The sequence below is a fragment of the Opisthocomus hoazin genome, chromosome 5, assembly GCF_030867145.1.
Source record: "Opisthocomus hoazin isolate bOpiHoa1 chromosome 5, bOpiHoa1.hap1, whole genome shotgun sequence".
NCBI lineage: Eukaryota > Metazoa > Chordata > Aves > Opisthocomiformes > Opisthocomidae > Opisthocomus > Opisthocomus hoazin.
The window spans coordinates 56,164,098-56,178,547 of record NC_134418.1 but is presented as its reverse complement, the minus strand read 5'-3'; the positions used below and the strand labels follow the sequence as shown (position 1 = coordinate 56,178,547).

The 14,450-nt window shown below is 41.5% G+C and overlaps 2 long non-coding RNA genes across 3 annotated transcripts; both read left to right on the top strand.

The window, feature by feature from the left end:
- The first annotated feature begins 770 nt into the window (after positions 1 to 770).
- On the top strand, positions 771 to 8,251 carry LOC142361341 (uncharacterized). The gene is made up of 4 exons (XR_012763927.1): positions 771 to 875; positions 5,195 to 5,303; positions 6,535 to 6,654; positions 7,862 to 8,251. It is a non-coding gene; the product is annotated as an uncharacterized LOC142361341 (long non-coding RNA).
- A 2,393-nt stretch (positions 8,252 to 10,644) lies between these two features.
- LOC142361428 (uncharacterized) lies at positions 10,645 to 14,270 on the top strand. Of its 2 annotated transcripts, none has more exons than XR_012764040.1 (3): positions 10,645 to 10,854; positions 12,460 to 12,543; positions 13,938 to 14,270. It is a non-coding gene; the product is annotated as an uncharacterized LOC142361428 (long non-coding RNA). The 2 variants fall into 2 exon arrangements; XR_012764041.1 differs by lacking the exon at positions 13,938 to 14,270 and adding an exon at positions 13,854 to 13,918.
- Positions 14,271 to 14,450: the final 180 nt, after the last annotated feature.

Sequence of the window (14,450 nt, the reverse complement as noted above, 5' to 3'; positions counted from 1 at the left end):
GGGAAGACACAGCCAGGGGTCAGAGGAGGTGGGACCATCCGTCTGAGCAGCAACTAGCTATTCAATAAGGCACAGTTTTACAGTATGTTAAAGCCGAAATTAACTCAAACCCTATGCAAAGAGGAGATTCAAAATAATGCTTTTTTTTAGCTAGATGTTAGGAACTTTCTTGATCTTTTGCTGAGAACTCTGTTCACCCCCATGCGCTGTTGCATATAAAAAAGAACACAAAGGTTAATATTCCACATTGGGATAGTCACAAAAAATTGAAATAGAAAATAAAACCTTTAGGAAGTGGAAGGAGTGGGATATGCAAACATGAATTCAGCCACACATCAGAAATCAGAAGAAAGGGCGCAAATCTATTGTTTTATTTTCAGATAAGCTGAAAGATTTCAAATAAATAAATACAAAAGCCCAGAGCCTTATTAACAAATGGCAGCAGTTGTCCAGCTTCCACCAGGTCTTTTTATTCTCTGAACCAGGCCACCAAACACTGGAAGTTAGTGCTTTGGTTCCAGTTTGATCTCACAGTTGGCACACAGATAAAACTCCTAGGGCATTTAGGTGGAAACCCTTCAGATGGGAAAGACAAAGTAACTAAAATATCTTCCCATTTGTCATGTAATTGCTTCTCTGGGTATCTTTTTGGGGTGAAGCGTGTATGGGGTGCTGTACAGTGGGTGAGGAATTGCTTTTTCTTGTTAAATGTATGCGACGGATTCTACAAGTAGCTTGATTCTTCTGTCTTTGCTAGGCAAAACACCTAAGAAGTTCACAAAGTATTTTGCCTGGATAAGGACTGGAGAAAGGGGCCGAAAATGTGAATTCAGTCCCTGGGTCACCTGTGGATGAGTCACCTGAAGGCTCAAATGGTAAGTCCCTTCATGCCCCCATGTGCATTCAGGGCAATTTTCTGAAAGATCTAACACCATGCCAGCCTAACGGGGACCCAGCTTTGGATTTCTGCTTTTTGAATTGAGCTAAGCCATGGTCCTTTCCTGTTTCTGTTGGGAAGTTCACCAGGCGTATCATGAAAGGTTATCGGTGTAACCCAACTGGCAGCCATCGCGGGATAAAACCAGTCGATTTCAAGTAGAGGGGCAAAAGGTCAGAGCACTGCAAACCCGATACTGCTACCAGCATCTTGGGTTACAAGGTTATGGTACAGGGGAAGGAGGGAGATGAAGCGTAGCCTAGTAAACCCTCAGTCAGCTCTCAAAAATAGAAAGTGACATGGATCCTAATGGGAGAAATATGAAGCTACTCTATAGCACATATTCACCTGCCGTTATCACTTACATATGCTGAGAAGGAGGCAGCTGGCTCCAAACTCCAAACCAAAGCACAGAGATATTTTTAAATAAAGTTAATGCATTAAATTTAAATTGCTCTGGCAGCAGGAGAGGCTCTGGAACCTGCATGAACATTTTGGAAATGCTTCACTTTGAATAACTATTTCGTGGTCTCTCGGGCTGAATCAGTGTTGTTCCAGCAGTTTACACTCAGGTAAAACTGAGTATAGAAATGATAAAGCTCGCTTCCTGATACAGTCTTAATCCATTGGAACATCCTTTTGGTTAAACTATTGCATGTTTCCTTCTTATTTGCTGTATGCCAGAAAGCAGGTCTTTGAGGGACTAGCTTCAATCTATTTTGTTTGCTTCTTAGGAAACCTCTAAGTGGAACATAGTTCATTGCAAGTGAGACCCCCTTGGTGCCATCTTTGATTCATGCATATCTCCTGTACTGCATCATCTGCAAAATTCTGTAGAAGACAACAGCTTATGTACTGTTCTCTGATATAAGCATAGGGGAAAGATTCTAGCCATGAGATTTACACTGCTATTGCAAATTGTATTGGAAATAAGTAATGCAGGCATAGATAGTAACACAGCAGTAATAAGGTTAGCTAGGAAGTCTCACTTCACGTTTGTCAAGAAAATAGAAGATGACCAAGTAAGGAGGTTGGCCAGAAGACTCTGCCAACCGTTGGTCTGTGTAAGCCAGAGGTCCTATTAGTCTTCAGCTATGCTTCTGAGTCAGCACAACATGCTGGATTAGCTGGAGTGCCAGGTCCTGCTCCGCCTCTCAGTGCATGTCAACATTGGAACAAGCCGTAAAAAAACAGGTTCTGTTCACAAATACCTCCAAGGCTTTCAAAACTTTTGAAATCTGATGAAATCTCTAATCAGACATGACTTTGTCGAAACCTCTGCTTGCAGAGTGAAAAGGTCAGTCTCTGTATTTAAGTTTTTCTCTCTTACGTACACTGGACTTGCAAAATCTAGTCAAAAACATTGAAACTGATAGTTCAAACAAATGTGTCTGGTTTGACAAAACAATTTCTGGAGCAAAATCTATTCATTAAACAGACCCAGTGTAGTTCCAGCCTAGTAATTCAGAATAAGGCAGCTAGTACTGGCAACAGTACTGAATTTGGCTTCCAGGGGATGTGCAGACATGCTGCACAAGTGATATAATCTAGTAAACCATGATATTTGTATATGTATGCCATGCCACCCTCTAAAACCACAGTTACCTCTTCTTTTTATTTTGGTGTCCATGACCAAAGCATTGACTGCGCTTTGCCGGTGTAGTACAGAGATTGCCATTTACCAATGATTACACTTTGCATTTTAGTAACAGTTAGCTGTCGTGGGAGCCATAAGCCTGGAGCAGGCTTTCAATGTTCCAGGTGCTATACAACTAAACACCAAAATGATGGTTTCACAAAAACTTTCCGTGAAAATAGATAAAGCAATTCAATAGTGACATGCAGATACTTTATATTGTACTGACAAACCCTGAAGAAATTCACAAGAGCAAAGGACCAGAAAAGACAGTTAGGATTACCTGTTTGGGTTTATTAATACATTCAGGCCTACAGTATGCCCGTAACCTCTAGCTAAAGTAGGGTACTTATTTGAAAGAGCTGGAGAATAAAGGGAGGTAAGCTGGAGACACAACTGAGAAAGGAATTGGAGTTAACATTAGTCACAGTAACTATAGGTTTGAGTAGGTAGATAGATGATGTCAGCGTGGTTTGGAAACTGGGATTGGAAAGACGAGCTGGATGTTGGCAGAAGGTAATTCTGTACCTCAGGACCCACCATAACAAAGGGGGCATTCAGATATGTGTTTTAAAAAAAGAAGGAGAAGGAAAGAGAAAGAAGGAGAGATCAGAGTATAAAATTGCAGCAGGGCCATTCTGGAGTAAGTCTGATGAAACAGGGGCATTTTAGTAGCAAGATGAGTAGTCAATACAAAACATGTCATGATAGAAACCCATATATAGTAATTTATTTATGTATTTGTAGCTCTGCTCCACAGTAATGTCAGCCTTTTCCACACTGCTTATTAATTTCCTCAGTCATCAGAGACACAAAAAGGGAGACCCTTTAGATACAGATAAAGAGTATTTATTGAGTGCTTTTGCCTTTTTTGCTATTATTGACTAAGCTACCTTGTAGTGTTAATAGTAACTACGAACAAATCATTACTCGTGGTTAATGTCATATGTTCTACCAGGTCGCTCAAGGTTCAGTACGAAATTAAACATCAAACAAAAAACCTGCAATAGCTAAATGCAGCAAACCATCTAAATGACAGTTTATGGGGATTCTGTTGCTCACAAAGACTAAGTCATGCTCTCACCACCTCTACCGGGTATTTCTACTGGCCAGTGCTCCCTCTGCCCTCTGGTTAGCCTGAATCCTACATAACCCAGAAAAAGACCCAGCTTTTGCGATTACAGATTCCATGCAAATGGATGAGTGGTATCAAACCTTGTTGCTCCTGCAGGGCACAGGCAAGTCACTGAACTGTTGCAATCCCAAGATGTTTCAAGAAAATCTGAATCAGGGAGGGGAAAAACAAAGAGCAATGACAGTCATTTTAGGCAGCTTGTTTCAGATGTTACTAGCTGTGTAATATGTGCTCGAAAAAAATGATTCCTGCATTATTTTGGGGAATTCAATGATGTGTAGTGTTTCTTGCACATCCTTTTATGCTTGTTTTCCCTATGCCTCAGGCCTTTGCGATATGAAAGCATAGAAGTCACATACTTACCCAGAGCTTAGAAAATATCTTCTCTGTCTTCCAGTCTGACATTGTTCCTGTCACGCAGTCAATGCACAGTCATTAATTCTATGAGCCTACTAGGATGTTGTATCACTTCCTATGAAAGCCTTTGATGAAGGTGACACAACTAACACAGTAAGCAGGTTATCCCATTGCATAACTTGCTATAATAAAATTAGACATGGACTCAACCAACAAAGCTTGCATTGAGATCCACATTTTTCTGAGACTTGGATTCACTTAAGTAATTTAAAAAATTATTCCTGTACTAAATTGTAAATTCCCATGCAAAGTTCCACTGACAATTGCAGAAGGACTTCAGGCTTGTCTTTTCAATCTTAGAAGAAGTAGAAATAAAAGTAATAAAAGATGTAAGGAGGCAGAGAACCTAACCCTTTTGTACTAAAATGTAAAAAGTCCTAATCATTTGTCACTTACTCCTGTGACCCAGAATGCCTCACATCGGTGTTAGCCTCCAGAGCAGGATGCCTGCATCCAACCTAACTCTTGGGAATGGTCTCTTATCTGCACCACTCCCTAACCATATCCAGAAAAGTCTGGAAAAAAGCTATAGGCCAACATCATGCAAAACGCTGTGAGAACCACTTAATAGCGTAGACAACTGAGCTGCTATACCCAGAAATGTTTGCAGGCACTGCTAGCCATAGATGGAGCCTAAAGTCATCTGACCTTTACTTTCAGTTGAAAAAGAGACAGGTTATTTCTGCTCTGTGCTAGCAAATGTGGTTGTTCCTGTTGAAAAAGATTCTTTTCCCTGTCAGCCTCCCAAGAATGAAACAGCTTGCCAGGAGGGATGTGACTGGGGAACACCAAAGCAAAGAGCAGAGGCTCCTAAACAGCATCCCGTGCCCTGGGATGAGGGGAAGGACGCACGTCCTAGGCGCTGCCAAGCCCGGTGACCCCACAGCTCTCTACAAAGCTGTGGTGTTTTGGAGAGAACTATTGCTTTGGTGGAGCAGCTTCTGGTTTTTTGTAGAGCAGAATCAATCATATTTTTACGGGTAGCCCCTGTTCCTCTGACTGCCTCTCTGGCTGAGGGCTTCATAGGGAGATAATGGTCTCACCTGTTGGCTTTTTTTGTCTCCTTGAGCATGTCTGTGAAGAGCTTTCAGCAGTAAGCAGAGATGAGTTTGCCTGACAAGCCATGTGCTCCACAGCATGTGAGGTGTTGTGACAGTTTGTCAGCAGGGTGACGCAAGGTGAGTGGGGTACCTGTGAGGGGAGAGTAACATTTGCTGATGTTGAACAGAGCTGGGAGGTGGTAATGCTGTGCGATGCAGAAGATGTTTAACTCTACAGCAGCTTCTGTGTGGATTTGGCAAGAGGTGTGTTGGGTTTAGGAAGTGAGGCTTATCCTAATGCTACGGCCCACTAAGGGTATTTTTCCTCTGCCAAGCTTAAAGTAGGTCTGTGCAATAACTGTTCTGAGTTTAACAGATGAAACAATGCATATCGGAGAAGTTTTTCACCCAGCAGTTTATTTTAAACTTTGTGGTTTTAGATGCATTCCTTGAAAGTGTGTTTCACCAGAAAATGTTACTTTGACCACGCCAGTGAAGCAGGACAATTTCTTCTGAAAGATGTTTTCTGAAGTGGCTTCACTCTAAGCCACTGAACATACCCTGAAAGTAAAAGACAAATAAATATTCCAATATGTTACTCATTTTTTAGAAAAGCTGCTGATTATTGGAGATCTTAATTCATAATTTTTAATCATTTGTGGTTGGCAAAGAAAGAACCAAGTAGATTTTACAGAATGGCCATGTGTGATACAAATAATACTTAAAAACCAACTAACTTTACAGTGAAGCTTTCCCCAGCCAAAGAACATGGCACCTTTTCAGGATTAGCTATAATCTTACTTTTTCTCATTTTACTCATGATGAATTTGGAGAGGGGATTAGTTTGAACTACACTAGAGCCCAATGTTTGTACAGCATCTAACACAGGGATTTCATACAATTTAAACAATCTGCTAACCCTCAGTTTTCAGTTCAGATTGGCTGCCTTGTACCCAGGTATTTAAGCATGCTCAAAATCGGCATATAGGTGTTTGAAGGTGAAAAGGGAAGTAGAGGTTCTTAAGCTTTGATACCAAAAATACACATTTCTGGAAAAAGTAGAGGTTGCTTGCTGTGTATTATAGTAAGTGCTAGGAAACCAAGGGAAAAAAATGAGTGCGTGTAAGGTTCTGAGCACCTACCCTGGAAGAAGTGTAGCTGTTACATTAATCTGTGCTAAAGCCAGTTTTGTGTGCTGTGAGCCATCTGAACAGAGAGTGTTTCAAAGTGACTATTAAAAATAGAATGATTTTTCACGTGATAGTACAGCTGGTATTTGCTTTTCTTTTCTTAATAAATACGAAGACCCTAAAAATTGACACCCAAACCAGGTATCTCCTTCAGTGCCACTGTGATTTCTTCCCTTCAGGAATGTGACAGGCCACAGTGGATGAAACAAAATTCTGTTGTGGGTAGGAGGAGGACTCTGGAGATCATCATTGCTGGAGCTTCATTGCCGAAAGCCTTGTGGATGGCTTCTTCCCTTCAGGTCAGGAAAGTGTTTTGTGCTTATCCATCAGTGCTGCCTCTTTCACTCTTCTGTGTACCAACGCAAAGTTGAAGCATGAAGTATAGCAAAGCATAATCCTGTGGGCTTGTGAGTGCTGGAACTAGTTGTGGGAAACAGAGGATGGGGAGGAGGAGGGAGCCCACATGGCAGGCAGAGGTGAAGTAGAAGTGGTAGGGGCTCAGAAGGTATGAGGAGACAGCCAGGAGGGGGGGGGGGGGGTCACAGCAGTGAGGATTTTCTCTCCCTTTCTGTCTCTGTATGAAGAAAGTTACACTTGATTTAATCCAGTGAACAAGCTACCATATATATCCCTGCGTCACTGCTGCCAAGAGAGGAGGAGTTGTGATGGTTTAGTAGGACGGTGTGTATGCAGTGGAAGTCTCTGATAGGATATGGGATGCAAACGAGGGTTCCTTTTTCCAGATGAACAGTAAATATCATTTCTCAGACACATTTCTTTATTTAGCTCGAAATTCAGGCTAGGAATGAAGTGGAGCTAGCATGATGCTTGTTTACAAGCCAACCTGCTAACTTTTTGACCAGATTGTTTAATTTGTGTTGATACTTCCATTTAATGGTATATTAGTGCAAGATAGCATTACCTGAGAGTATGTGAGCTGGTGGAAAACGATGGAGTGTAGGTTTGTACTTCAGGCTATCTATGCATTTTGTGGGTAAAAGCACTCCGTAAATTCACACTTTGTGTTTCATGCAGTAGTTTGAATGCATAAGACTGGGGATGCAGGGGCATGAATAAAGGTACTGATCCAAGGCTGTTGTGACTTGCATAACTTCACTGAAGCTAGAAGTGCCATGCTAATTTATACCAGATGGGAAAATGGTCCATTCTAACAAATTTCAGAGCTGTCTTGCTTAATAAATCTGATGAGCAAGCAGAAGCTTGACGCATCCTTTCCTGTGAAAAGCTCTGTACGTCTGAAGTATTTACATACATGCTTCAGGATGGACGTGTCCACTCTTCTCTCTGTCTCACTTACTCTGTGAGATTGCTCTAGACCTTTGAAATGCTCAAATTCTTGGTGAAATGTTCTTCCAAGGCATTTTAAAAAAGAACAGTCCATGGAGGCAAGGAATTCATGCAGCATAGGCAGCAAGACATTTCCCTGCAGCAGTCATAAGCAATGTAGATAGTCTCTCCTAATCTGAAACACCTTCTCTCTTTTAGATTGATCCTGCTGTACATTAAAAATTAGTGGAAGACCAGTGGAAGACCTGCTGCTGTTGTCATGGAGCTGCTGATCCATGTCCCTGAGCTCAGTCTGTATCATGCTGTGGCTAGATACCTTCATGTGAAATAAAAGACAGCACATATAGGTTACTTCAAATTTATTCCAGTGGCTCCCTACTCAAGCCACAGAGGGTGTCAAGTGTTAATGTGCCTAGTTAAGTATTGTAACTATTGCCACACACTGAGATTTTATGTATCTTAAAATGCAGTTTGCTGCCAGCCTTTTTATGCTCTGTTCATGCTGTTGCTGAAGCCTAGAGACACTCGCTCTAGAGACTCTGCGTCTCTTCTTTTTCTCTTTTTGTTTTCGTAAACTGAAAATCTCATCGTCGGTGTGTTCAGCGGCGCTTTGGCTATCACCTCCAGCTTCATCAGCAGAATCTGAGGATTGCCTAAGTCCTGGTGTGGTGATTTATAGTTGCAGTTTTGCCAGAGCAAGGAGTGCCTCTGGTAGATTTCTGTGTGAGACTGGTGTCTAACTCCCCAGCCTCAGAGTACACCGCCTGGTACCAGATACTGGCTCAGTTCACCTGTGGGGCATCCTAGAGCCATGATTTGACAGGAATGACATGAATACACTTGATGACTGAATTTCCATCAAATTTGCCAAAGCACATTATATAGAGTTTATAGACTCTATGCTATCTGCAGCAGGACGGCCTATGCCTCATCTGGGATAACATCTGTCAAAATAAACTTCCCTTCTCTCTGCCTCCAAAATTTAATAAGCTGAACTGTACTGAATCAGCTCTGTGCTGCTTGTGGCTGCAGTGGTTTTGGTCTGGTAGTAGCCAGCCTAAAACTGTCACATCAAATCCTGGCCCCAGGTGTATGCTTTGTGGTCAAGAGCACAGGACTGAAAAACTGGGCTTCCTGCCTAGCTAGCTGAAGGCAAGGACACAAACACCAGTTTTGTTCAGAGCACCAGCTTTTAGGACAGTCAGAACCACAGCCAAGGAAAAGAAATACAGAGTGCCTTGAATGATCTGGAGTCACCTATGCCATTGCTTTGATTTTTGATTATGTCTATTTTTGATGTATATTTTTTGTTCAACTGTTGTGCCAGGCACTCTCAATAGAAAGAGTGGCAGCGTACACGGAGTGAGTATTACCTTTTCAACTTTATGAGCCTCTGTGGAGGAGGTTGATCATCCCATTCTATGAGGGTTAAACATTATTGTGTAAGCAGTTCTTGCCTGCTATGTGGTACTGGAAATGAGCATGCTGGTTGTCCCTCTTTCAGGCAAAAGGAGTAAAAAGCTGTCTAAAGAGCCACCAATTGCTTGTGTCATCATTGCTCTGTTTGGAGGCTCTAAAAGAGTACGGCAACCAAAATCTTGTGCAATGCTATAGATCTCTCTGAAAGTAATGTTATCTGCTGCCATGGTGATTCATTGTGCAGCTGTAGTATCCAAGCTGATCCTCTCCCTACCCCTTGCAGAGTTATTGAGACAGAGCCTGCTATGCGAGCTGCACAGGGGTCTTCGGTGCTGTGGTCCTGAAGTTCTGAACCTAAAGGTGCAAGCAGAGGCCTCAGATACCTGGAGATCATTAGTTACATTTGCTGTGGCATTCAAGGACATTGGCAGGAAGTAATCAACAAAAGGGCTCTCCAGAAAGACTCCCTCCTTTTTTACTGTTCCCTTTATCCTTACTGCAGAGCTGAATTAAATGTATGCCAAAAAGCCTACTGAAAAGGGGAGGAGAGAACAGTGAAAGACAGTATCAAATGGAAGTACTTCTAAAAAAAGAGTTCTCAACTGTGTTATGTATCAGAACCCAAATTCTTGCTTTCAGAGTGGATTAATGTAAAGTGGAACAAGGCAGACTGATTCCAGAACAGGTTTTCACACGTGAGTTATTCTGCAATAGTTATTGCAATGTACATGTACTCTATCCTGGTCAGAATTAACTTTCATGTACAGACAAGTCCTTCCGTTAGACTTGAGTAAATTGTGAAAAAATTTAATAAAGGTAATTAGTTATAAAATCTGCACTGGCATTCATAGTTCATGTTGGTTCTACTTTTCGCAAATATTTGGTGAGCTGGCACTAAACCCTCTGTGTTTTCCAAGCAATAGGAAACCTTGTCAATTCTTCTGTGACAGTATTTGCCCAAGTTTTTATAACTTTTGATGTGCCTGATCTGAAAATTGCTAAGGAGTCAGCAACCCAAGGAGCACTTGAAATTTAAATAATGAAATCTCTGTGAATAGCACTCGTAGCATTACAGATGTAAATGGTTTCTGAACAGCCTACTGGGTCACACAAATGTTTACAATTTTCATAAAGGGAGCACAATGAGAAGTGTCAAAGACATAAGCCTGCACATCCCTATTTGCCCGGACAGTGGCCAGCACTAGCTTCATAACTGTGGCTTCATCCTTCAGCGTACATTAGCGCTGATACCTAAAGCAACAGGAGAATGAAGTTCTCTGTGCATTTTCTGTCAAGTTTCAAATCAATGTTGAGTTTGTCATTGACATTTCAATGGCAAGCACACCTCCCTTTTCAAAGGATGAATTTTGGCACTGTCTTCTTTAATTAATCATTTTAAAAGTGCTTAGACATCAATGGTAGTATTTGGCTTTGCATGCATGATTTCTGGGCAACTGCTCAAAACTTACTAAGCAATAATCTTTTTGTTTAATCATTCACTACAAACATGTTACATAAAATGGACTGACAACAGAGTCATGAGACTCTTTTTTCCACTAGCATTATACAAATGGTGAGACTTGAAAAAATTTTTGAAAGCAAGGCAGTGCAAAATTAAATTTGCTGGTGCTGTGAGAAACAAGAACTTTTTTCCAATCAGTGGAATTAGTTCTCCTCAAGTCAACAGTGCATCTCTTCCCATGTGAAACAGATCATCTTTTGGATAACCCAGATCCTGAAGGATTGATGCATGTTGTTTGCTTCAGTAACAGGTAGGGCGAGGCAGGTGCAATGCGCTGTTAGAAGCTGCTTAGGCTTTCATGGAGACTAACCAAGAGGAAATGCTTGTGTGCTGCCAAAAAATTTCTACCAGTTCAAGACAGCCATCATCACAAGTACATATTAGGGGCTGGATTTCAATACGCTCTAAATAGGCATTAGGAGGAGAGGCATATGGAAATACACTGGCACTGAAATGTGCTCTGTTGGCTGGCAGAGATTTCTCCTGCCTGTCCTTGTGTTGTGCACTTAGAAGGTGCTTAAAGTTGTGTGATTCTTCTGCTTCCTTGTTTTTATTTCCCATTTGCCCCTTGCTTAAGACAGCCTGGTGTCCATGAGCTGGAAAGCGTCATCACTTTCTCCCCATGCTATCTGCACTTCATGCCTATGGTTCTGTTGCCATGAACCTTCCCACTTAAGCAGCCTGCTGCAAGCTGTGTTCAGCAGGAGCCAAAAGCAATGTTTGCTTTGCAAGGAGACATAGCAAATGTAGCAGCATTCATTTAGAGAAGGCAAAAAACACAGCAACAGAAAATGCAGGTGTGACTGGTGGACCACTCTGCAAAAGTGGGCACTGTATTTGGGCAAGCTGTTGGGTTGTTATTGTGTAAGTATAAAGCACTTAGTTCAATAGAAACCAGTCTGGAAAAACAGGAAAGAAAGAACAGACTGTCTTGAGGTAATTCACCATTCAGTGAGCACAGGGGGATGGTTACCGGACATGCCAGAGCTGCCACCTTTGACTTTCAGCCCCTTAGCAATCGACCTAGAAGCCTGCCTTGAAACAAGGCGGGAGGGCATCCTGAAAGAAAGTGGACGGGGGAAGGCAGTTGTGCCCGTTTCTCCCCAGTTACTCTTTTGGGGGTTGTGAGAGGGAAAACGAGCAAAGGGATGATTTTCATCTAGGGAATTTTGAAGATACTGGTCCGTATTCCTGTAGGCGCTGTAGTTTTGCTTCTAAATGCTGAAAAAGAGACGTTTTGTTTTCTGAAAGCTAGGTAATGTGTGTGCGCCACCGGTCTCAGACATCTGAGCAGCAGGACTTTGGGTGCCTGAACTCTGTGCAATCTGTAATGTCAGTGCTGGTAGAGACACTTATGGCCCCATGCTCAGTCCCCCAGCAGAGCAGCTCCACCACAGGCAAGCTCAAGGCCATGAAGGGTGACACCTAAGGTATCGTGCTGCCATATTTCAGCAGGGTAGCAAGCCCTGTTGTGGGGATGGCATGTAAGATCACAAAGTGGTTGTAGCTTTTGATAATTTTCCTGTGTGTACAGTTAAAGAGGCTTGGCTATTTTTGTTTATAGGCATTCTGTAGGCATTTAATGTTTCAAGGGACTCTAAGGCGTTTTTGGTTGCAAGGTTTTCCACAAGAGCTCATTTCTGAGAGTATTACAACTATAGGTAAACCAGGTTAATCCATGTAACATGTTTTGGTGCAAAGATTTACTCAATTTGAAGAACAGCATGCAGTGAAGACCTGGACTCATACGTGAGGTTTTCTTTCTTTGTTAATGTAGTCTAATTTGTCAACCACAATTTTAAAGCTCTGCGTTTTTCAGGATTTGTACTTAGATAGTATTTCTTTTCTTTTCCAGCAATGACCTACAGATATCTTACTGCCTCTTCCTTTTCCTTGCTGCCTGTGGAAAGATCTTTGCCCATGACAGCATTACGCTGAGGTATTCTTAAAGGGTTCACCTGCAATCGCTAGTCTCTACCTAAGACCCCCCACTTCATAAAATTCATTTTGTTTATCTCAAAAATATGTCAAATGGTGATTCCCTCTGTTTCACATTGCATTTATTGAACATAAAGATATTGCCTCACAGATAAATTGCTTTGGAATGCATCTGTGTACATGTTTCTGTATGTGTTTGTGCATATACAAAAAGATATATATAGCTATATACATATACACACACTCACCCCTATATGCATAATGTACATGCACACATATTATTTATAGAAGAAATGGCTGTATAAACAGCTGATATTTGTTCTTCTAGACTGTTCTGGAATGTGAAATAGCAAGTTTATACAGAAGGCAGTATTGGCAGTAGCTAGCAAACCTTTGAGGGACAAGATGTTTGGTAAAACTTTATGAATGCTAGAAGGCAAAATAAAGTGAACAGAAAATATCTCTGGAGGTGGGTACCCAGCAGCTCCTGAAGGTTTATGCTGCTTTCGCTGTGCTATGGGAGGAAGGAATGCTTGCAGTACAAAGTGCTCTCTTAGCATGCTTTCCAGCATACCCTATCCCCCGATCTCAAATCCAAACTGGAGAAAGATTTATAGTGTAGGTTAGGTGTAGTAAAAAGAGAACAGGACTCTCGTGGGGATGCAGGGAATAAGTAAACGGGGGCATGAAGGAAAAGTCTTCTGAACTTCGCATGAAGCCGTACACATTTGTGGGCAAATATTTTCATACAGGGCTTGCAGGTAACTCTCCAACCTCTCTTGTGAATCAGGGAGCAGCTTAACACACTTTGGACGAAAGAGTGAAGATGCAGTCCTTACTTGTAGATATTTGTTATATTCACACGTCTATGTCAGAAAAAAACTTTCTTATATGAAATCTAGCTTACACTGGAACTCACTATTTTTTCACTGGAGTTTCACCACCTGTAACAGTGTCCTCATTTAGCTAGAAGTTAAGAAAGCAGCATTAAATGCTGCGATTATTTTTGCGTAGATGCATAAGTTGGACGGAATCTGATCCTGTCCCACAGAGACTTGTCAGTCTCATCTGTACTATGCTGCTATTATTCAAAGGTGAATGTGCAAAATATACTCTGTTTTTATAGACTAATTTATTTATTATTTGTATGATCTGTGTCTTGCCTAATAGAGAGTAGAGTAAAGCTAACTTAATTGAGAGCTGATTGTAAGTATTGTGAACAGAAATCTTTGTTCTCAAGAGCAAGCCACTGGAGCGTGTTAGCAGCACATTTTCCAGATGAACTCCTTTCCTGCCTTATTTTGTGATTAGAATGAAGAAACTAAGGAATGGGGACCAGAAGTTTGCTTTCTACTTAAAAGAAGTGCCCTCTGACAGCTGAAAATCTATTTACAGATCTTTGGGCTTCCTGGGAGATGCTAGCCAGACTACTTGCTTCCTTGTTCTGTGGTTGTGTCTCTTCATTGCTTCATGATACTTCGCATAATCCGTCTCTGACTTTGTATTGTACATCGTAGGGCTTTATTTCCTGACAAAACCACATGCAAGTAGGAAATAAAATGAGGTAACTGAAAATAAGGAAATTGAGCTAATTGTACTTTGTGACTTGCAGTCCTATATGATCAGGATTGTGCCTGATAAGGTGATTAACCTTTATAAACCATAACAAAGGTTACTACAGCTGCTTGTATACATAGAAGTAAATAAAGACATAAAGATGTTAAGTCACTCGCTGAGCCGTGTAATGAATCAATAGCTAGGCTGAAGCCAGGAATCCTTTTCCAGGCTTTCATGCAACCACAAGACTTTCTGCCTTGTCAATTATTAAAGACTTTCAGCAAGCTTCAGTGACCCACGCCAAAACACATTTCTTCATGTTCTTCCCCTTCCACTTCCTTGAATTTTGTT